The sequence below is a fragment of the Ursus maritimus genome, unplaced genomic scaffold, assembly GCF_017311325.1.
Source record: "Ursus maritimus isolate PB19 unplaced genomic scaffold, ASM1731132v1 scaffold_23, whole genome shotgun sequence".
Taxonomy (NCBI): domain Eukaryota; kingdom Metazoa; phylum Chordata; class Mammalia; order Carnivora; family Ursidae; genus Ursus; species Ursus maritimus.
In genome coordinates this window covers 25,282,540-25,307,846 of record NW_024424786.1, presented here as the reverse complement: position 1 = coordinate 25,307,846, position 25,307 = coordinate 25,282,540, and positions in this window count along the sequence as shown.

The following is a 25,307-nucleotide window of genomic DNA, read 5'->3' as shown; positions in this document are numbered from 1 at the left end:
CAATTAATTATGCAAGTAATGCAAGTGAAATGTATAAGGCAAGTCCATGTATTGTTGAGCAAGCCCATGATTTATTGTGCATCTGTACAAAATAACTCCAAATCATTTTACCAAGTTAAAAAATTATTTTCACTCAATTCCTGAGTTCCAGAGTAAAGTAGTAACAATGTTTCCTACAATTTAAGTTTTTCTTATCTCTTACGTCTTCAAAGGTTTTTTTAAATTCTCCCTATGAATTTTGTACATTTATTTTTATATGTATTATTTTCTAGGTACTTTTTTGTTTTGGATATTTTTAATTAGATTTTTAAAATTTCATTGCCATTTCCTAAATGGTTATTCTTGTACCGTTCACATACTTTTCTGTTAAATTACCTCTATGTGTACTGGTTTACACAATTCATTCTAGGAGCCAGAGAACAGATGGGATGGGTTTAAATATAAGCAGCACTTGCTGGCTCTCACCCCTGTTGTAGAGGCACTTGGAAGGGACCCAACACAAATCAACATCTAAGTACACATAGTATACATACATATATATGCTGTCTTCAAATACATATATATATGTATATACGAGCTTTCAGATGGCCTTACTTTTACAAGTGGCTTTCCTTGGTTTTGAGCCAAGCCTTTTACCCTATTAATATGCAAAAAAAAAAAAAAAGTGAAATTAAGTAATGTTTACCTGGGAGTTAAGTCTGCATGGAAACAAGCTCATCATCTTATCTCAAAAATACGAAGTTTAGTAGGAGATCAGGAATAAGCCTCAAAAGAAGTTAGTGTAGAAGTTCCAACCATGAAAGGAGGTAAGGGAGGAAAAACAACATAAAACAGAGGCTGCAGAGCCTAAAAAAATATATGTGCATTTTAGATTACAGGTACACAACACGTAGCCAGGTTATCCTAGCAAATTTACCTCTCGTATCCCCTTCTTTAACAAAGACTGAGGAGTCCTGAATAATATATGTAATTCAAACAAATATCTCCTTTTCCCTTAAAATGCATTAGACTTGTTTTACCCAAGTTTGCGTATACTACAGCAGAGGAGCAGACGGGAGTAAGGTGTGTCAAATCTGGATTCTCAAAACTAGCAAAGAATATTCTCATGGGCCACGTTTGTGCAAGGGAGCAAATTAAAATTATAGTGTCCCTTCCTTTCCTGTTATAGGAATTCATAGGATCAAACTCTTGCTTGCCTGACAAACATGCTTAATTTCTTATATTTTGGATATTTTAATCTTGTTAGACCCAGCACATAATGCAGAAATATCTACATACACATATACACTCTGACACATTTACCTCTTCATCTTCTTTTCTTTAAATGTATTATTCTAGAATAAAATACCTTTGAAATTCCCAAATGAAATGTGCATATGACTTCCATTCCATCTGTGTGGCTAAGCTGATTTTAAGAAGAATATTGAGATTTCTGCTTCAGCCATAATGAAATAATTGGAATGGATTTATCTTCCTACCATAAACAACTAGAGAATTGGACAAAAACTATAAAACAGCTGTTTACAGAGGGTGCAAAATAGGAAACTCAGGATTATGCTCCATGAGAGAGGAGAACAAGATGACTCCTATGAGCAATTTGGATTCACTTTTGGGATGGTATTATAAATAGAACATACCAGTCTTACTGAGTTGAGGAGAAAAAGGGTATTTGAGCTTGCTTGAAATAGTAGGGTGGAGAACTGGAGAGGAGAGAATTTTTCAGAGGAGTTCCAGAAATCTGCAGCATGGAGCCTGGTTAAGCTTCTCTCTCTCCCTGTCTCTCTGCCCCTGCCCTGCTCTCTCTCTTTCTCTTAAAAAAAAAAAAAAAAAAAGGAATATAGAAATTAAAACCACAAAGAGATACTGCTACATACCCAGTAGGATGACAAAAATTAAAAAATAAGTACTGATAATATGAAATGTGCATGAGAATGTGGAGCAATGTTGATGTAAATATAAAGTAGTTTGACCATTTTAAAAGAAAGCGAGGCAGTTTCTTATAAAGTTAAACTTCTACTTACCATATGACCCAGAAACGTCAAACCTAGGTATTTATGCAAGAAAAATGAAAACGTATGTTGACAAAAAGACGTACATAAATGTTCACAGAAACTATCTAACAGCCTTAAACTGGGAACAGCCTAAATATCCATCAATGGGTAAGTGGATAAACAGATTGCTATACATTCTAACAATGGAATGCTATGTATCAATAAAAGGAACGCACTTACTACACGTACCAGTATGAATGCATCTCAAAATTACTATGCTGAATGAAAGAAACCAAGCCCCAAATGATACAAAGCATGTGATTTTGTTTATATGGAATTAGTGAAAAGTTAAATATAATCTCAGTGACAGAATCCAGCGAATCGGCAGTTGTCTGGGACCATGGATGAAGTAGGTAATCATCTGCAAAGATACATGAGAGAATATTATGGTTATTTACTTTTAGAGTAAAGAACGTGTTCTATATCTTGATTGTAGTGACAGTTACATGGATGCATGCATTTTTCAAAACTCATCAAACTGTCCGTACAAATACAGACATGGTGTATTTTAGTTTAAAATTATACTTCAAAAAAGTAAAATTATACTTCAATAAACTTGATTTGAACAATGTAAAACCCATTAAAAGTCAGACCAAATAGTAGGAAAAAATGTTTCTTTCACCATTAAAAAATAGTTTTTGCCTATTGGAACAAAGGAATGACTTATCTTTGGTAGTCCCATACTTTCATTCATTTTTGTTCCAAACTAGGGAAATGACTCTTGGACCATTATGAGTAGAATAGAGCATTTCACTCTTGAGACAAGGTTCTGCTCTGCAAACACATGTTAGTACTGTTAAATCTTATCATACCCTAAAGAATGATTTTAGAATGAAGAGGAGCATTAGAAACTGTTTAATTGTCTTAGTTTTGCAATTTCTGAATGATGTCTTACCAATTCTATCTTGCTCATAAAAGAGCACAAAGAGGAGGAAGGAACCAGTGACAACTTGACTGTACTACATAAACACCTAGTCTACAGCATTGGGGTCTTTCAGATCTTTATAAATCATAGCAATCACATTAGATACCCTAAATCGATATAGTTTTGTTGATTATGTCAGGACATTGACTGTGTTTTGAGTCAAAGTCTCTCTGGTTTGCCAGAAGAATGTGATTGAGGAATTGATTCTACCCGAAAACCTTACTGGAGAGAAAGAAATGTCTCACACTAAGTGATCAAGCCATAGTTAGGTTCTCATAGAAGTTTATTACTTGAGATCATCCTATGTGCTGCAAAGCGTGACAAGCCAAGCCATGCAATGTGATTGTTAACATTTTTCCATGGGCCGAATTATCAGCCAGTGTTGGCCTGAATTCCAAGGAGAGGTAGCCTTCTATGGCTGTCTCCTGCTTCCTTTCCCAAAACTACGGAGAATGGAGGCAACCCCAAGATCCAACACCACTTGGAAAATGTCTCTATATGCTCTAGAGAAGTCCTAAAATGACAATGATTCATCATCATTAGCTCAATCACTGGACATTTGAGCACCTTATTGGTAGCACATATGAAAATTTAACAAAGTTGTCAGGTACCAGAAATCAATAAAATGGTAAAACATTCCCAGTTTTTAAAAGCCTTCTCCAATAAGGAGAATGGAAGTTTCTCTACAAATCATCCCAACACTTACCTCAGGAAGCTGGTTGTTTAAATAGGTAACCACCTAAGTGAGAAAGAAAACAGAACCATGGTTCTCTTTCTTAACACATTATTTTAATATATGGCAGCTGACTAAAAACTAGCTTTTCATTATACCTGAAAAGGTGTTCCTGAGAGCACTCACTCGTCTAGTGCTATGTGAAAATATAACTCAGTTTTCTTTTTTTTTTTTTAATATTTTATTTATTTATTTGACAGAGAAAGAGACAACCAGCGAGAGAGGGAACACAAGCAGGGGGAGTGGGAGAGGAAGAAGCAGGTGCCCAGTGGCTTCCAGTGGAGCAGGGAGCCCAATGTGGGGCTCGATCCCAGGACCCTAAGGGCCAAAGGCAGACGCTTAATAACTAAGCCACCCAGGCACCCCATAACTCAGTTTTCTGTGTGAAAGCTAACAAATATATTTTGCTGACTGCCTGATATAATGTGATATATCCTCAATAGAGTCTGTAAAACTGGTCAGCTTGCTGTTTTCATAAGGAGATCCAGGGCCATATTGTCTTTTTAGAAATCCATATGTAACCAACTTCAACATCAGTTTCAATACCTAGGATCAACAACAGGAAAAGTGATGCCACATATTATGCTTCCCATCCCCGACCTCCACCATATAGCAGATGAGGAATCTGATAAATAGCTTTCTCAGGGTATAACAGCTAATCACAGGCTTCTGCCATGTTATAGGTAGTGTGCTAAATGATTTCCATCCATTTTCTTATTTAATCCTCTAAAAGTATGATGCTGTTACTATTAACATTGCACTTTTAAAGATGAAGACACAGGCTTTAAATGGTGACATTGACTGCCCAAGGACAAATGGCGAATAAATGGCAAGGCCCCAATTTGATGCAAGGTTTATCTGAATTCAGAAAATCGCTGGAAACACTATAACACGTCCTCTGCTAGAGTTCATGTTAGTTAGTGGAAGAGCCAGAACTACCACTAAACATGATCATACACATATTATCCAAGTGGACTGTGGAATTGGATGAATTTCATGTCATGAAATATTCCATTATGTCTTGATAATCTGTGCTACCTCAGGAAAAAGTGCATGACACAGATATTCTCAAATGATAAATGATCCAAGAATAATTTAGCCTTGAAATGCACTTTCATATGTAACATTGAACACTAATCCACATTTTGCTCCAACCAAATGAGTCTGCAAATAATGTACTCTGGCTGAAATGAGTAGTTTAGGTTTCTGCAGTGGTCAGCAAACTTTTTTTGGTAAAGGACCAAATAGTTATATTTTAGGCTTTGTGAGCCATCTGGTCTCTATCCCAACTACTCAGTTTTCCTTTGTAGGTGTAGACTGCAGTAGACAGAAGCAACCATAGACAGTATGTAAATAATAAGTGTTGCTATATCCCAATAAAACTTTATTTATTTTTATTTTTTTAAAGATTTTATTTATTTAACAGAGAGAGAGGCAGCGAGAGAGGGAACACAAGCAGGGGGAGTGGGAGAGGGAGAAGCAGGCTTCCCACTGACCAGGGAGCCCAATGCAGGGCTCCATCCCAGAACACTGGTATCATGACCTGAGCTGAAGGCAGATGCTTAACAACTGAGCCACCCAGGTGCCCCCCAATAAAACTTTATTTATGGACACTGACATTTGAATATCACAAAATTTTTTGTCACTAAATATAATTCTTTTGATTTTTTTCAACCATTCAAAAATATAAAAATCAAAAATAAATAAATAGAAATATATAAATCATTCTTAGTTCACAAGGTATGCAAAACAGGTGGCAGGCTGGATTTGACCCAGGAGACATAGCTTGCCAGTTCTGCTGTACTGCATCACTAATGAAATTCTCTCTGCCCTTAATCTAATTTCAGATTAATGCCAGGGGTTGGTCAAAACTCAATGCTCTTTTTCCCTTTGGTTTCTTGGTTTCTATTTTATCCTCTGCTTCACCTAACTACCCTATTTTCCTTCTTTTACTCTGAGTGTATGTATGTTTTCTAGTTCCCATCTTTCAAGGAAGATAACTCCATTGGTTAGAAGGCTCCATAGTCCAATTGCTTTGGGGCAGTTGACTGATTAAAAAAAGGAAAGAGGGGCGCCTGGGTGGCACAGCGGTTAAGCGTCTGCCTTCGGCTCAGGGCATGATCCCGGCGTTATGGGATCGAGCCCCACATCAGGCTCCTATGCTATGGGCCTGCTTCTTCCTCTCCCACTCCCCCTGCTTGTGTTCCCTCTCTCGCTGGCTGTCTCTATCTCTGTCAAATAAATAAATAAATAAAAAATCTTAAAAAAAAAAAAAAGGGAAAGAAAGTCAATAAAAATGTTAATGCTACGAACAATGAGTTGACAAACAGAATATAATAATTTGGACAAGAAGTGGAACTCCAGGCCATATGACTAGTTTCCTTACTGATTTAGCGGACCATAGGCACAATATAATATGGATCCTTCACCCAAATATGTACTAAATACCTCTCATGTGTCAAGAACTGGGCTAGGTGCTAAAGGTATAGCATTGAGCAATTTTCAACATAACTCCAGACTAAATTTAAATAACCATGAAAATGATCACTAAGGTAAAATGTATGAAGGTGAAGTAAATGGTATTGTAAGAACATATAACGGGGACGTACAACCTAGTATGAGTACTCATGGAAGTCTCCTCTGTAGAAATGGCGTTTAAACGGAAATTTGAAAGATGCAGAGAAACCAGTTAGCAGAGGAGGAGGCAAGAAATCACTGCAGCAGGACAAACCAGCATGGATAAGACATAGTTGAGGCCCTATAAACTACTAGTGGAGGTGAAGTGTAGAAAGCAAGGGGAAAAGCAGTGTGAGATAAGGTTAAATAGTTATATAGGGACCAAATCATGCAAGCCTTTGTAGGCTCTATTAAGGCACATGCACTTGGGGGGGAAATAACTCTGGTCACTGGTACGTATAGATGGTGAGATATATGGGTGTGATGGTTAATTTTATATGTCAACTTGACCTGACCACAGGATACCCAGACATTTGGTCAGACATCATTCTTCATGTGTCTGTGAGGGTGTTTTTAGATGAGATTGACATTTGAATCAGTAGACTGCGTAAAGCAGATTTCCCTCCCTAGCATGTATGGCCCTCTATCAATCAATTGGAGACCTGAATAAAACAAACAAACAAAAACTTAGGAAGAGGAAACTTTACCTGTCTGACTGAACTGAGACATTGCTCTTTTCCTGCCCTGGGACTGGAACTTATATTATTGACTCTACGGGTTCTTAGGCCTTCAAATGTGGATTAGAACTGCATTGCTGGCTGTCCTTAACCTCCAGTCCGCCAACTGAGATCCGGGAACCTCTTGGTCTCCATAATCACATGAGCCAATTCCTTATAATAAGTCTCTTTATATGTATTAATAATATAAGGTAAGGAAAAACATATAAATATATACATGTATATATATAAACATATATATATATTTCTGTTTAAACCTATTGCAAAGAACAAATATAGGGAAATTAGTTAATAGTTCATTATGAAAGTCCAGACAAGAGGTAATGGTAACTTGGAATTGGCCTTATCAATTGATATGGAAGATAATAGAAATATTCACTAAGTATATAGAAATTAGAATATGAACATAAATAGATGATGAATTGAATGGGGTAGACAATAGATTAAAGAAAAAGCTAATGTTGAGGATTATTCCTGGCTTATGGTTTACAAAACTGGATGGATGGTGTATGCTGGCTTAAATGGTGAATACATACATGGACTGAGTTTTCTGAGACAGAGGTAGGCAGATCATGCTGTCATTTTGGACTGATTGAATTTAAAGTACCCTTTCTTCAGGTCCCTAGATATCATCTAGGTAGATAGTTGCTTACATATGGGTTTGAATCTGATGGATAACTTCCGGGTTAGAGATATAATGTTAAGAGTCATGGGCAAATAAGTGGTCAGTTGATATGCTATAATGAGATTGCCTACAGAGAGAATATTTCACAACAACAACAACAACAAAAATAGAATGGCACGAGGCTGAACCTTGAGTAACTCTGATATTTAATGACCTACAAGAAGAAGAAGTGCCTAGAAAAGAGATAAAAAGTTGTAGCCAGAGTCAATCAGAAGCTTAATGAAGCCAGTAACACCATGTTGCACTGAGAAGTGAAGTAAGGTGAGGACTAAAGAAAAATCCATAGTTTAGTGATACGGCGTTCATTGATGACTTTGATGAAAATTCTTCTGGATACACAATGGGCATAGACTCAAATGCGTGAAATTAGGAAATGGATATAAAGTAATAAAATACATATAGTTCTTGAGAGGTTTGGCTGTGAAAAGGAACTAAGAGAAAAGGCAGGAGATGAAGGAACTAACCAATAGTACAATGCGATTGAGAGGGAGACGCTGAATATATAAGAGGCAGAGAGATGTTGATTAGCAGTGGAGACTGAGCCTTCACTTTCTTTCCCTGATCCTGAATTTTCTTGCATGATTTGTGGTTTGGTTGGTTATGTGGATGAGTGTTGATATTGGAAGAAGACAGAAGGAACTTGTTCTATACATTCAGGTTTGATTTAGGTAGTCAAACTGGGGAGTCAAAAATAAGCAGGGCCACAAGGTTTTATGTTGGAACCAGGTCGATTCTAGCTTCTATTGTACTGTATGCTCCTGAGTCCCAGGCTTTTCACCCATCCCAGTATCTCTACACCCTTTGCTTCCTTTTTCCCCAAACCTTAAAAATCCATGAAACTCTTCATTTCAGTGTCTCACAGTGAATCATTCTATTAAACACACTGTTTGCAAAACATTGGTTATTAATATATTAATTCAAGCAGGAAAAAAAAATCCCTCCTTAGGGCTCCTAAGGCCCTTAATTTGCCTATATCTGAAATCATATCATCTATTTCTCTGGTTGAGAAGACATTTAAATTCATTGAACCCCTACACAAGGAACCTTCTTTCTCCATCCAAATGGCCTGGGAACAGGACCCCAAGTCATCCCCTGAGCAAATAATATATAAATCCGACAACTCATAAAGACTCAGAATCATTGATAAGGTCACCCATTAGAGCAGGTATATTTTTTTAAGCCAGTTATTCTATAAAACATAGCTCCTTAGAGGCAAGGATCTTATGTAGTTTATCTGCACCTCCAGAGCACCTTAGCATAGCATAGAATAGAAAAGATGCCCAGGAATGCTTGCTGAAAAAATGGTGAATGATGGTTGTTCCCACAACTCAGACTTGCACTTTGCCGGAGATATATTCCCCAACATAAACTCCCAACAGCAGCACTGCACTGAAGTAACTTTCAATGTCATTCTCCAGACGTCACCATCAGCACATAATGCATCCTTACTCTCAGGGGACTCAAATGTGAAACATTTAAGATTTCTGAGGCACAAAATAACAAAAGTGTCTTGTCAAGGAATGTTTTATCTTTGAGGCTTTGAGGAAGCCAATATTTCTGTCTCTAACTCTGTGACCTAGAGTGTTACTATCTGTCAGTGGTTTTCAACAGGTGTATTATTATCATTCTGGGCTAGATGTTTCTTCTATGTGTGGGAACCACACTGCAGATGGTGGGAAGTTTGGCATCCCTTGACCCTACCCTCTTATTCCCATAGCACTTGCTACCCTAGTCATTGTAGAAGACAAACATGTCCCTGAAACCAAAGGGAAAGTTGTAGCAGAAGACTCCAGACTACTAAGAAGAAAGTAGTAAAAATTGAGGTCATTGAGCTTATTATGATCCAGCTAGCTAATTTGGGGAGCAGACAGAGGAGGTGGGGTGTGATTAGCCCCCCAAGCCCCATTAGATGCAATGTATTTTCTAGGGAAAAAGTACAAAACATCTGTGGATTCTCTGAGCAATGTCATATATATATATACATATATATATATATTTCCCTAGGCATGCATGAACTGTTAGGCAATGAGAAAACCACAGGGACAGTTGTAAGCATCAAAATGTAAATAGAAGATAACACAGAATACTGCTTGCACCCTGCTCATGCTTGCTCCTACAGTGTTAGCCAGAAGAGTGTTTCAGAGGAACTAAGACACAGATTGATTTCTAGACTGTTGCATAGGCTCATGACTGGGGTTAGAGACCTCATCTCCACTGTAAATGATCTAAAAGTCTCAGTCTCAACAGGAAGTGGGAAGAATGAAAAGGTGACAAGAGTCATGTTGTTAGGTTGTCATGGAAAAGAAGAAGAGTTTCAGGAGCCGTGGTGTGTGTGTGTGTGTGTGTGTGTATGTGTGTGTGTGTGTGTGTGCGTGTGTATGTAATTTGCTTGTTTCCTCCTATAAGCAAAGGATGTTGCTATACCTATAAAGAAGGATGTTAAGAAGTGCTTTTGTGTACATTTCCTATTCAACCATGATGACCTCCTCTAGCAAATCATGAAAAAGAGTCCAGGTCTTTCTCTTGCATGAACCACACATTCATTGGTTTCCAGACTGTTGGAAAGAGAAATGCCAAATTTGTTAATCTTCTTCAGAATGATATCAGAGAAAATGCAAAAAAAAGAAAAAAGAAATGCATTGCTTAGGATGCTTCATTACAAGAAATGCATTGCTTAGGATGCTTCATTACATCTCATAATAACAAAGCCAAGAGTTTGCATTTTTGAGGAGGTTTCCTTTGACCGGTTTGACTTTTGAGGTAAATGATTTGTCAACCTTTAAAAGACAACAGCTTTGAAAAATTATCCAAGTTCCAATGAGTCTTTTGCATATGGAGAAAATGCCCAGCCCCAGCTTCACACAGCAGCCTCACTAGAGCAGGACACTTAGATGTGGGCTTTGAGGACCTTTGAAGTCTCCTGCAGCCTGAAATGGGAAGCAAATGTGGATTTTGCTACAAAAAGGAAATTAAGTTAACAAAGTGCTGCATAGTAAATGAAGTTAAACACCAGGGTTACTGAAGAGTTGAATCATTTTAATTAGCATAGCAATAGACTATGTAAAAATTACTTTAGGAAGACTAAAGTTTTTTTGAAAATAGTTTATGGCCTTAAGTAATATATTGGCTAGGGTCTCCATAACGGAGTACTCGGGACTAGGGGGCTTAAACAACAGAGCTTTATTTTGTCACAATTCTGGAGGCTGAAGTCCAAGATCAGGGTGCGGACATGGTTGGTTTCCCCTTGGAAATCATAAGGGAAAGATCTGTGTCAGGACTTTCTCCACGGCTTGCCCTGGGACCAGCTTCTTGCTACCCCTTCCTTTACATGCCTTCACCTCTATGCATGGCTTGCACCTTTGATGTCTGTGTGTGTCCAGATTTCCTCTTCTGGTAAGGACACCAGTCAGATTGGATTACGGCCTACCTTCAGGGCCTCGTTTTATTTTAATTATGGCTTTAAAGGCCCTATCTCCAAATAGAGTCACATTCTGCAATACTGGGGGTTAGGGCTTCAATCTATAAATTTTATGGGGAGACAGTGCAGCCCATAACAAATCACTTAAGAGATACGTCCTAGATTCCTGTTGTTGTGTTTGTCCATCTGGTTAATTTTCTTTTTGCCATTTGGCTACCAAATTTATGAAACCGACATTGTCAGTTTCTCCAACGCAGTTGCTCTGCCTCTGCACTATGGACGCTTAGGCTGGATCATTCTCTGTTGTCTGGAGCTCTTGTCTGCATTATGGAATGTTCAGTAGCATTTCTGGCCTTTACTTCCGGGTGCCAGTAGCACCCCCCTGCAATTGTGACAACTGAAAATGTCTCCAGGGGCGCCTGGGTAGCGCAGTCCTTAAGCGTCTGCCTTCGGCTCAGGGCGTGATCCCGGCGTTTCGGCATCGAGTCCCACATCGGGCTCCTCCGCTGGGAGCCTGCTTCTTCCTCTCCCACTCCCCTGCTGTGTTTCCTCTCTCGCTGGCTGTCTCTATGTCACATAAATAAATAAAATCTTTAAAAAAAAAAAAAAAAAGAAAATGTCTCCAGACATTGCCAAATGTTCCCTGGGGTACAAAATTGTGCCTAGGTGAAAAAAAAAAAAAAATGGGGCAGTAACAATGAGAGTGTTGAGAATGAATGGGGCTTATTTTGACTTTTCTTTGATGAAACCCTATCACCTTTAGTGCCAGGGTTTACATTTTTGCTTTCATAGATGCTAGCTGTGTGATTCTAAGCAAGTTCTTCTTAAAACTTAGACCTCTTTGTATCTTCATTTTACTATCTGTAAAATGGCAACGGTAACAGTAATTTCCTCCTAGGATTTTTGTGATAATACGTAAAAGGCTGGCACGGCTCCTGGCACATAATAGCTATAATGGAAGTCTTTTTTTTTTTTTTTTTTTTTTCCATAGCAGTGGTCTTAGTACTAGAAGCAGGAATAATAGAATCTTAAAACTGCTAATAGACTGGCCTCCATTCTAAAATGTGCCAAAATCCAGGTCTGAGCTGACCCTTACCTTGCAAACTCAACAGGTTTGCTATTTGGCAATACTTGAGAAGATCCATGATGAATGGATCCTTCTAACTGAAGATCCATGAATGAATGTCAGTCCTGTAAATAAACTCCCTAAAATCTGCAACTTTTCAAGAATGTGTGAGCATGTGTATCTTCCTGAAGGCAGGACCATAATTTTTCATCATGTTCACCAAGAGACCCATATACTACAAAAATGTAAAGAAATGCTGTTTCACGGATATTAATGAATCAAAATATAAAATTCAAAAGCTAGTCTTTGGGGGAAAAATTGTGAACATGATAAACCATTAGCTAACCTAGTCATGAAAAAAAGGGAGTGAAACACAAATACGAAAAATGAGAAGTAAAAACAGACATTAATATAAAAGCAGAGGAAATTAGAAATAACTCCTAAGAGACTGCTTCGTTCATTTCTATGCTAATAAATAGTCATTATATATTGATATTATTATTGGTAATCATAGGTGTATAATAATGCTTAAGCTATGATCACTGGCCTCTTCTTGTCCTCATCCTTGGAACTTGTGTGGCCTTGGGAAAGCCAGATGGCCTTCTGGCCCAGGGCTATCACCTGAACCCCTCAAAAGGTCACTGGATGGAACTCTCTCCCCATCCCCTGCATCCCAGGACCAGGGCCCAAATAGCCTACAGTTCCTTGAGGACTGGTCTGAGCCACTCTGTCTAAGTAGCTGTGACATAAAGTATCTATCTGTGTGTCTGCCTATCATGTTTTAAAAGAAGGCATTTTTCTTGTTTCTTTTTAGAAACGAATAATGCTGGTCTATCAATTAAGGGTGACATCATGCTTTGTAGAACTCACTAGAAGCATCCCCATTAAAATATTAGAGTCAGGATTAAGCCAGTGTGTCTTTTATCTACAATGGTGTTTAACATAGTCTTGATGTAAGAGCCAACAAAATCTGAGAAAGATATGTGAATTATAAAAATTGGGAAGGAGAATGTAAATGGTCACTTTTTACAAATAATGAGGTGGTTTATGTGGAAAGCCTAAGAAAATCAACTGAAAAGCTTGCAAATGATAATTTAATTATTTAAAATCAACATGCAGGGGGTATACATATTTACATATAGATATAAAACAATCACAAAATATAATGGATACAGCCCATTGAACAATAGCAAATAGGAAAGTATTTTTAAATGTCAAGAATATATATGCTATATATGTATACAGAAGTACAACATACATATCTATACATGCACATATACCCATATATGTACATAAATTATCTGTAGAAGGACATGTTTAAAAAATTTGCTTCTGGGAGTAGGAACTGAATAGCTTAGGGTATCAGAAGGGCACTTACTTTTCATTTTACACTACTCTACAATTTTGAGTTTTGTACTGTGTGCATATATTGCCTTTTTAAATTGCTGCACCAAAAAATATTTTTAAATAATCATTTATTTCGATTAATAGTGCCAGTGTTTATAATATCCCGAATTAAACCTACCTTCCAGGAACAACAATAGGCTTAATCGAGAATGACTCAAACTACACACAATGGAATGAGAACCACATATAATTTAAATGGAGTTAATGTAAGCAAAATTATAGATAATAAACAGAAATGATATTTATTGTATTTCTAATGTAAACATAAATTTCCTTCCTGGTAAAAATTGTGGGAAACTTTTAGTAAAAATATGTTCTGAAAATATATTTCTGAGAGAAACAGTTTCTCCTAGGCTGGGTTCTTTCAGCTTTCATTTCCAAAGTATCGTCCGCTGTCTTTTCCAACCAGAAGGTGTTTCATGCTAATTCAGTTCGTCTTTTAATCATGGCCCTTATTCTTATGTTTAAAACGGTATTCATTGTCTTTTAAGGTTCACTTTACATCACAACATCTATCAAAGTTATTCATAGTATACTCATATTGATACATTGTTGTACATCCGCCTTCTAAAATATTCTTTGAGTTCCAGTCTGCATCTCTCATACTCTCTGCTGAAAACCAGTCAACCCTCATTTCTTGAGAAATGGCTCAACGTTTCTCTGTCCTCCCCCTATGCTTTGGGAATAAAAGATAATCCACCCCTTTAAGAGGGAAGAGCCCTTTCCTGATGAGGGTATGAGCTGAAAAGGAATAACTTGCCATGCACACATATGAACACTGTAACACTCACTTTCTGCATAACGCCATTAAACTTTTATCAGGGCCATAAACACGTTAGCAGATTTATTCATTCCATGTATAATATGGTATTTGCCACAGAAATATTTTACCACTTTTCTTATTGTTTTCATATTTATTATCTTATGCAGTGTCTTCTTTAAACACGCTTTGAGGTGGTCATTAATCTCACCATTTTATCAGAAGACCAGGGCTCCAAGCAGGTTCCTGTAAAAAACGCTAGTCAGTAATGATATTTGTCTATCTACTCTAAGTCATTTTCCTCATTAAGAGAGAAAATTGACATTAAGCATCTCCAAAACATGTTAGTAGATAATAGAGTAGAATGGTTAAGAACATAGACTATGGTATCAGATAATCTTGGCTTCAGGGCATGGCTTTGCTATTGATTAGTTATATGACCTTGGAAAGTTACTAAGTGCTGTAATCCTCAATGTCCTCATAAATATATTGGAGATCAAAATAACACTTAGTCATAACATAGGGTCCTTTGCCTGTTCATTCAACAAACATTTATGAGGGTCAACAAAGTGATAAGCAGTATGATTATTATGGTAAGTAAAAGCAGAAAGAGTATCTTCTCTCGAGGAGTTTAAAGTCTAGTTGAGGAGACAGAGGTCCATCAAACGATAACACTGAAATGTGAAATTAACACCCTTATAATGACACTGAAGTAGAGTTCTGGGACCACCATGTCAAAGGCACTCCATCTCTGTCTGGGTCTTCACTCATATTGTTCCCTCTTTCTGGAATGCTCTTCCCTCAAAAATCCACAAGATCACCATCCCCTTCTCCATTCCTACTGTTCTTCAACTGTCATGTCTTACAGAATCTTTCCCTGACCTCTTTAGCTAAAGTAGCTCTCACATTCATTTCTCTCATCTCCTAGTCTGCTTTAGTTTCCTTCATAGTATTTAGTCCACCTGACCTATTGAATGTTTGCTCACTGTTATCATCTGTCTCCCATCTTCAGAACATAAGTTTCACAAAAGCCAGAGCTTTGTATGTTTTGTTCCCTGCTGTATCCCCAGCACTGAGGGGGGTGTTTGGCACAAGGTGAGCACAAAAGAAATATATGTATATAACCAAATTGATAAATAAGTTAATTAATTAACAGGATGAAGATTTGGAGTTAGTGCAGGCTTCCCTGAGGAAGTAATGCTTGGCATAGGCAGAAGAATAAATAGAAGTTAATTATGCAAAGCTGTGTTGGATGAGTATTCCAGATGGAAGACAGCAGGTACCAAGGCTTGGAAAATAGGAAAGTGTATGTTAGGTCACAGGTCCAGAGCCAGGCTAGTGTAGCTGGAGCAAAGAGAGTGAAGGGGACTGTAGGGAAAAATGAGGGAGGGAGGAGTAGGCTCTGCTGGATCTTGAAGGTTATGTTAGAGGATTTTGTTTTCATACCAGTAACAAGGAGCACGAAAGGTTTGAAAGGGGGAAGGGATGGCTGTGGTAGGCAAAAATGTGATTTTTTTTTTTTTAAGTTTGAAACTCTCACTTTCACTGAGATTGGAGGGTGTGATAGGCAGGATAATGACCCTCTCGAGATGTCCAGGTCCTAATCCCAGAACCTGTAAATATGTCAGGTCACATGGAGGAAGGCCACAAGCAAAGGAAAGCCTGTGCCCTCTAGACCTAGAAGCTAGAATAGGCAAGGAAGTGGATTCTCCCTTAGAGCCTTCTGAAAGGAAGGCATCTGTGCCCACACCTTGATTTTAGCCCAGTGAGACACATTTTAGATCTCTGACCTTGAGAACTGTAAGATAATAAAGGTGTATTGTTTTAAGCCAATAGCTTGTGATTTTTTGTTTATTTTACAAGAGCAACAGGGAACTAAGAGGGGGTTGCAAGAGTAATTGTTTTAAGAATTATGTGAGATTACACATGTGAAACACTGAGTAAAGTCCCTGCTCCTACTAAATGTTCATTTCATGTGAACTTCCGTTGCTGTGATTGCTGATGTTATTTTTGAGTTTGTTGATATCACTACGAAATGCATATCTATTGAATACAAGGGGCTGTCCCCAGTGTACCTTTTCCTATACTGAAAATGGTAATCAAACAATATCTTAATCTTTATAGGTTCTCATCAAGGAACCTAGTAGACCTTCACCGACTTTAAGGACCATGACCCTTTCCACCTTTTGTGAGTTGTAGATTGAGATGAGCAGTGCAGAACAATAAACCATTTAAGGTCATTTTGCATCCCCTTTCCTGATGCTAATATGATATTTGCACCATTAGGCCCTACTGCTGACATGCAGGACGCTACAAGGGAGGGGGACAGACTTCTCTATACTCACACGTTGTAAAAATGCATAATGGTGATGGCTTTTATATGACCTCATTACAAAGAGACCCAAATTAAAAACAAATGGTGTTCACTCAAATGTATAGCAACGTAGCACTAGTCAGCGGACAGACAACTGTCACAGGGTGGAACAGGAAATAATAGATCCAAGTATTAGAACATTAAAATACTGAGTTAACAGACAAACAACAGCACTTTCTCTTTACTCCAAGGATTATAACCATCAACTGCAAAGATAATTAGGCACATGTGATGGTAAATTATTGCTTTCTTAGTTTCTCTGAAGCCCTTCAACTGCCCAATCTATTAGGATATGCCATGTACTTGCTAGTCATTCTTTCTTTTTGATGACACTAGCTTACATCTCTATTCATTATTTAATTGGCCCTAGTGCAAAATGTGATAGAATGAAGAGCAATTGGTAGCTTTTGACAAAGGAACCTGCCTTAATTACTTAGGAAACCAAGCCTTAATTAGAAAATTGTAATGAATCTGAAGAAGAAGAAGAAATATTTCAAGACATTCTACTTGTGTTTTTCGTCCCCCTGGAAATGGGAAGAGCTAATCTTGCTCTCAGATGCAGAGGTCTCCTTTCTACTAGATGCTATCTATTTAAAAAGTCTTGATGATGTCTCAAAGATGACTTTGAAAACCACTCAGTACAGAAGCAATTCTGATGTGATTTCAAAGCTAGAGAGATACATTATCATGGAAACAGGATCTTGGTTGATTTGAATTTCATCTGTTCCTGCTGCTTATCCCTTCCTTGTGAAGTGATAATGCCCCTCTATGACTTTCGTCTTTTTCTGCTTTACCAAACTGTATTGTCAGAAATAAAATATGGTGATTCTCGCTAGAAGTAACAAGGGCAGATGGAATTCTAAACTACAAAGATTCCATATTTCTAGATGAGAAGAGCTTTCTGTATTTCATTTTTAAATTCTATCTTTGGCTATCATGCAAGCTAATAAAACCAGTTTGTGGTGAAGAGCAGAAATTCTTCATCATTTGATTTGGTAATCAATGAAGTTTTTAAGAGAGCGATAGATAAATTCTATTTGTGCTTAGATAACAAAAACCATATTATTAACAAAATCCTTTTGAAAAACCTTTGTGTGGAGTGCCAAAAGTTTAGAAATAACAGAAGTAAAGCCAATCAATCACTTAAGCCGTAGTTAGTAAAAATTTATTGTGCATACAGTAAAGAGACAGTTTGCAAACCAGGAACATTCAAACCAAAACCTGGAATGAGGCTCAGGGGTATATTGTTATAAAGCAGTTTATAAAGTAAGAAAGCAGTGATTGTTTATTCTTCACAGTGAGTGGTTATAATACTAGAGTTTTCTTAAATGATAGGGAATTGGCCAGTGGTTATTTCATATCGACCTTGGGAAACACTTCAAGTTTTGCTTATGATTTTCAGAGGCATAAGCAAGAAAGAACACAGGTCAAGTTAGCCTTGCAAAATAAGCTAAATTAAACTTTGTTTATATGACTACACTTGTTTTGTCTGCTCAGGGAATTTTCAAGGCTAGTCTCCATTTGTGATGTTAATAGGGAGCAAACTTAAATTTTGATTTTTGTGTGTATCATGATATATTGCAAAGGGGCGCCTGGTGGTTCAATTAAGCGTGTGACTCTTGGTTTCAGCTCAGGTTGTGATCTCAAGGTCCTGGGATTGAGCCCTGCATCAGGTTCCGTGCTCAGTGAGGCATCTGCTTGAGAGTCTCTCTCCCTCTCCATCCACCCCTCCTGTTCATGCTCTCTCTCTCTCTCTCTCTCTCTCTATATATATATATATATATAGCAAAGTTTATAAGGCAGTATTTGTTTTGTGCAAAATATAAAGTCATAGGGACGCCTGCGCCTGGGTGGCTTAGTTGGTTAAGAGTCTGCCTTCCGCTGAGGTCATGATCCCAGGGTCCTGGGATTGAGTCCCACATCGGGCTCCTTGCTCAGCAGGGAGCCTGCTGCTCCCTCTGCCTGCTGCTCCCCCTCCTTGTGCTCTCTCTGTGTCACAAATAAATAAATAAAATCTTTAAAAAAAGGAATATAAATATATATATAAAGTCATAGATTAATGAGTAGCTCTATAAGGGGGTGGCTACTGTTTTTGCATTAACAGAAAAGTTAGGGAGGGACAACTATGTCTACTCTACCATTTTAAATAGTTTACACACAAAAAGTGTTGAAAGTTAGGGCTTGGTTCCAGTTGGATTTATGCTGGGGTCATGCGTTACAATGGCATTGAACCATATAAAATGCTGCTATTCAGGCATCCAGTGGATTTCTAAGATAATGCTGTAGAATCTAGAAGGCCTCAAGTCTTGGTGTTTTTAAAAAAGGAAAAACTGGAGTTAATAATGTGTATTGAAGAGATGGGGAATGATCATATATTACTGCAAATTCATTCAATTGGGTGACAGAAGATTGATGGTATTGTTTGAACACACCACTACTCAGCACTCCAAATGTGTTATTATAAAATCTTGGCTCTTCTCCCTTCTACTAATTGCTTAGGATTCAATGTGTTGGATTGTTTTATTACACTTAAGATTGTATGGACAACCTATCAGAGCTCTTGGCTCTGACTTTATTTTATCAGCTAGAAAGGTCAGCAGTAAATTCCATTTACATGGCTGTTGAATAAGAGTCAAAAGATTAGTGATAGTGGGTGCTGATGGTGATGGCCTTAAGAAAAATGTCAGCTGGTATCCACTTAACACCCAGGGAGGCATTCATTTTTTCCTTGTGAAGACAAATTTGTCTTAATTTTTAAAAGACTTTTAGGAGAGAATACTTATTAATTGTCTCATAATTGTCCATGATTCTGAGTCTTCAAATTATATATCCCTTGCCTCTATAATGAACTATCAGTGTTCCTTGAACCTTTTCCCTTAACCTTTCCAAGCTAAGCTTTGGCTACTGAGTGATTTATCTATATTGTCTGTTTTGGGGTATCCTTGGAGATGATCAAATTGGCTTTAAGATGATTTGTGGCTTGTGGAAGAAAGATTGTTTTTGTTTCCTAATTCCAAGAATATTTTGGCTCCCTAATTTTTTTCTCCTATTTAGCCATATAATGTAGTTCTCTTACAGAGTGACATTGGGGAGGGGGACAATGAGTATTTAATCTCTCTAATGGAAATGGCCATTAGAGTAGGGGGCAGTTTTTAACAGTTTCTGTTCAATCTCTTCTATAGAAGAATACCAACCCTGGAGCTGATGGTAAGGTACATTTCTTTCCTTGAAGATGGATGTGTATTTTTGCTGATTTTCTTGTGGATCAGGATGGGGGCAGGGGGGAAGAAAGAAGAAGGGAAAAAAAAAAAAAAAAAGCTTTGACCTCTTAGTCTCTGCAAATAGTTTGAAGACTATCTGGGTGATATATTCTAAGAATGAAGTTAGTTCAGTGTCTTAGCATTCTATTGTATATTGTCACTGCCAAATGTCACAGATTTTTTTTTTTCTCACAAAGCTTTTAAGAATGGTAGAATTCCTAATCCTTCAGACTCTAAAATAGAATCAGAAATTTCTTTAATTTTCACAGCTCCCTATATTTTTAAAAATTATCATTTTTGATGGATGTTGTAACTAAGTCTCTAATTTTCTTTCCATTGGTAGTGCATTCTTATAAAGGATTCAGTTTCCCTATAATTGCAATAAATCAGTTCTAATAATACTTTCAGGAATACCATGATGTAGAATGTATGGGCCTCTTCTTACTACCAAAAGTGATAGTAATACCTGTTTCCCAAGTAATAACCTTCCTCCAAAACCACCTATGGTGACTCACTTCCCTTAACATTTGTTAAGGATTACCCTAAAGTAATTCTTGATTCTTTTTTTCTAGTAAACAGCAAGAAGATTGAATCTTATCATTTGCTGAATAAGTTTGGATACATTTTAGGGATTTGAAGATCACAATATGAATGGGGAGTGGATATGTGAAGTGACTAGGTCTTAATTTCTCAATGGTGAAGTATCTATAAGATCAGATCTATTTAAAAGAAGATTACCAGTAGGTCAGTGGATAAGGGCAAGGTCTCAGTGTTAGAATTGAGATTAATAAAATTTGGCATAAAACTTTGGGCTTTATACTCTGTGTCTGAGATACAGGAGTCGTATCTTTAACTCTTTGTTTCGTGAGTGAGAACAGATAGCATATAATTCAGGGAACTCATAATTAACAAGCCAAGCCCAAATATCTCTTTGTGTAGAGATGCAGGCTGAGTGGGTTCAATCAGTCCTATACTCTGAGTTCAAAATCAACTTTAATAGTAAATTGGACAGAGCTAATAGTATTTTATATAGTTTTGAACATGGTATAGTTGTTATAAGACAGATACTTCATAGTAATGTAATCTCTACCCATCACTGGTTTTAGAGCTAAATAGACCCAGGTTCAAATCTTCATGCTAGTAGTTAGTAGCCTTGGGCAAGTGACATACTCCTTTCAGAGTTCCCACCTTTAAAATGGGAAACAGTGTTTATAGTCCATTGTGGTTGATGAGAGGGTTCAATGGAGTGAGAATGCCTTAACCTAATAAATGCTCAACAAATGGTTAAAATAATCCACAGTGGTAGTAGAGCTAGACAAAGTGGTAGGTAGTTTGCATAACTCCATTTAATATTTAATAAGACAACACTGAAAAGGTATTTTAAATGCCCATTTTTAATTTTCTTATAGTGAACTTCAAAAATATCAAGTAACCTGCTGGTATTTGAAACCCAGAAATCATTGTGGTAAAAGTGATGGTGATGATAGAGATGGTGGTAGTGACCATGATGGTGGAGGTGACAGTGAGGGCTCAGACTATGGACAGGACAGAAGTCAGACGAAATCCTCTGTGATGTGTGATCTCTTTGTCCTAGCATGCCTTCTGTGGCTGTATAATCTTGCCCAGATCGCAGCACATGGAAGGAGCAAAGTCAATTATGGCTGGTTGAACTTGCATTTGGTGTTACTTTAACTTGTGGGAGACCGAAACTGAATTAGCAAAGCAAATATCAGAAAATGAACTAGAGAGACCATCATTCAGAAAGAAAGCCAGAACCTAAACCATTGAGATTTTTGACAGAGGCTTGTATTTCAGAGGGAAGTATTTACTCTGCAAGAGGATTTTCACCCCATTATTTTAACCTTCTTGAGGAGGCTACAATGGGAGATAACTGAAAGATGATTTCTTTTCTACCAGCAAAGGGTGAGCGCCATGCTTTTCTTTTGAAAATGGTTGCCTAATACCCATCACCAGCCTATCCCAATCAAGGAGGGCACATATTGCATGGTGCACTGGGTGTTATACGCAAATAATGAATCATGGAACATTGCATCAAAAACTGGGGTTGTACTGTGTGGTGACTAATATAACAAAATAAAAAGTATAAAAAAAGAAAAAAGAAAAAAAAAGAAAATGGTTGCCTAAGCTGTTTAGTATATACATGTATTTTAATTTAATAGAAGAAACCCAGTTTAAAGACTTGTTTTGAAATTAAGCATTCCATTTTTGTATTGTATTTTATTTTGCCTTCCATAGAAAAAAAGTATCACTAGGGTAGAAGATTGACTGCATGATTTTTTTAGAAGAACTTCTTCATAAAGGTCAATGCAGACAACTAGCAAGGTTTAGTGTTGAGCTGTAGTTGTCAGAAGAAGATCCACTCAAGGAGTAATGAAGCTCTTTTCATTCAACTAAAAAAAAAAAAAAAAACAAAACCTGTTTGCTCTGGTTTATGGTGGCCCATTAATGAGACGTTATTTTCTTCCCCAGCCCTATGGTTCCTCTTCACACACTTTGATTTTAGCTTCCAAAGCTGTTCTGTTAGTAGCACATTATAGTGGGAGAGATTTTGTTGTGTGTTTTCAGTTTTGACCAATGTATTTTCCCACGTAAAGAAGATGAAAGAGACATGTAGAAGGCAAAGAGATAAAGAAAAACATGATGTGGTGAGGGGAATGAAAAATAAACATATTATTAATCAGAAAATTATTGGATTCATTTTAAGTAGAGATTGTGACAAATGTGAATGAAGGTATTTAGTCTGAAGCCAACTCTCAATTGTCTAGAAGGATTGCAAATCTTTACAATGAGTCATAGCCTAAGTCAGATTAATTTCATCTTTCAAATATTATTACAAAGTTTGAGATCAAATAACAAAATCTGTGTAAGTCTGCTGTGATACACAAAAGAAACCTAACTAGACATGAGGGTACTTGGGTCCTTGTACTATTTATTTTTGTTAATTTTCTGGGTGCATTTATTCATCATGTATTTGCTCTAGGTTTGTTTATTTATTTAAAAAGTGATGAGAACTAGTTTATATGCTTTTCATAGTCTTTTCCGTTTCAAGATTCATGTAAACCTATATTTCTTGGAAATGTATCCATCATTTCTTTATTCCTCAAGAATATATTTTGATACCATTTGTGTGTAATATTTGGGGTCCTACGGTGGCTAAATAACAGAAGAGAATGTGGTGGAAGAGATACTCCTTAGGTTTTTGACATTACAGGACAAACAGTTGGCAAAATACTCTAAATTTCTGCTAAAGTAGAAAGTAAACTAAGGTAATTTCCAGCATCTCTCTATCCTTACAGTTTCTCTTTTTCTTTATTTCACAAGCAAGTCCACAGATAACTGTTGGATCATTACTTCATTACCCCTGGGATAGGCATCTTGTAATATCTCATTGTGCTGCCTCATCCATGTATTGCTCGGATCGTGCACCATAATCTCCTCCTGAAGTATTCCCATGATCCTATGATTCATTTACAAGATACACATTGTACTAGATGCTGAGTACATATTACTGGGGGGAGAAAAGACCTTGAATTTGCTTATAGTCTGGTTGGGAACACAGAGCATAACAGAAACAATAAATTAGTTTAAATTACAAATTTAGATTTTTGTATATGTAAACAAAGTGCTATAATGATAGAAATGGCAGAAATGAACTATTCATTAGAAACTTCAGGTTAGTGATATTAAAACTGAGATTTGAATGGTGAGATGAAGTCCACCATGAAAGAGCAAAGGGAAGGATAGAAGAATCCCAAAGCAGTCATTACAGCAGGTGGTATGGATGGGAAGTGTGACATAAATGGAAGTTGGAGAGGCAGTGAGGTGATAGTTGATTGGACTTTGGACACTGTGGGTTTTCATTCCTTGTTTTTTTTTTTGTTTTTTTTTTTTTTGAACAGTGAAAGTTGTTGAAGGACAATAAGTAGAAAAATGATATGATCTTACTCTTTTGGAAGATAGCAAAGAGCAAATCTGTACTGTGGTGCTTGGGCCCATTTTACTGATAAGGAAACCAGAGTTCAAAGGAGTTAACTCATCCAGAATTTACAAAATCGGAAAGTGAGGGAGCCAGGAAATAACCAGTTTGATTTGACACAGAAGCCAGGGCCCTTTCTACTGTGGCTCCCTGTAATGTACCAGGTTCATTGTAGGATGAATTGATCACACAATGGTTGAGAACATGAATTCAACCACTGATAAAGGATCACAAATGGAGGTCTAATCATACAGGGATCAGATGGTCAGGAAGAACCTCAGAGATGGTGCGTTTTGAAGAATCCAGGAGGTAATACTGGTGGATTTGCAGAAAGGACAGGCTATGATATTTCAGAGAGAACATCACCAGGCCTTAAGCATTGACCAGAGACCAGGCAAGAAGTGGGAAGGATAAAATGCAGGCTTTTGAGTACCAGTTCTGTGGGATGATCATTCTGGCACATCATACTGTATCAGGCAAGTCCAGAAACAGAAACATGGAGTTTGGGCAATATCAGGAATCTCAACCTGATGTGATGATTACTAGGCCAGAATAGATATCAGAAAAGATCTGGACTGAGATTCCTTTTTTTTTTTAACAGAAAAGTGGGAAAGAATAAAAATATATCACATTTGTGTTATTCCTGTCTTGACACCAGAAGACCAGCTCTTTAGCTTCTTCTGAATCTTCCTTAGTCCTTAATACTTCCATTTGGTCCTAATGAATCTATAAAATATTTATCCAGCATTGGATATTAAAACAAATGTCAGTTTGTGTTAAGATACATTAAATTTAGACGAAAATATGTCAAAAATAATTAGAATCAACTGAGCATGCTTTTAAAACTATTTTTTTTTAATTTCAGAAGTAATATGTGTACATGATTACCAAAAAATACAAAAGGCACACAATAAAAAAAAAATCTAACTCAGAATTCTTCCCTGCCCACACACACATGCATGCATGTATGCACTCCTTAGAAATAGCTACTGTTAGCAATGCTTAAATATATTTGCCTGTGAATTTTCCATAGATGTAAAAACGTGTAGAAACACACCGACTAATCTAACCAGGGTTTCCTTATCTCTTCTACCATTCTCCCTTGAGAAGTCAGTTTGAGTAATGATGTTTTCAGTGTTTCAAGTTTCCTCACATCCTTACGTGGCCTCTTTTGCTGGTGACTGCATGACCTCCTCTGCCACCATTGTTGCTCATTTGCATAACCACGACCCTTATGTGGCCACAATGGCACAGCTGAGGAAAAGAGAAGAAATGAAACTGTCCCAGTGCCCTGCCCTCTCTCCCTTGTCTGAACCCCCTGGTTTATATAATTCCTATGATTCACTTGGCCCCTTAGGTATTCTTTTATACTGCTATCTTTTTTTGAACTTATGTTTCCTAAGCAACCTGATGGCAAAAATCAAGTCTATTAATTTT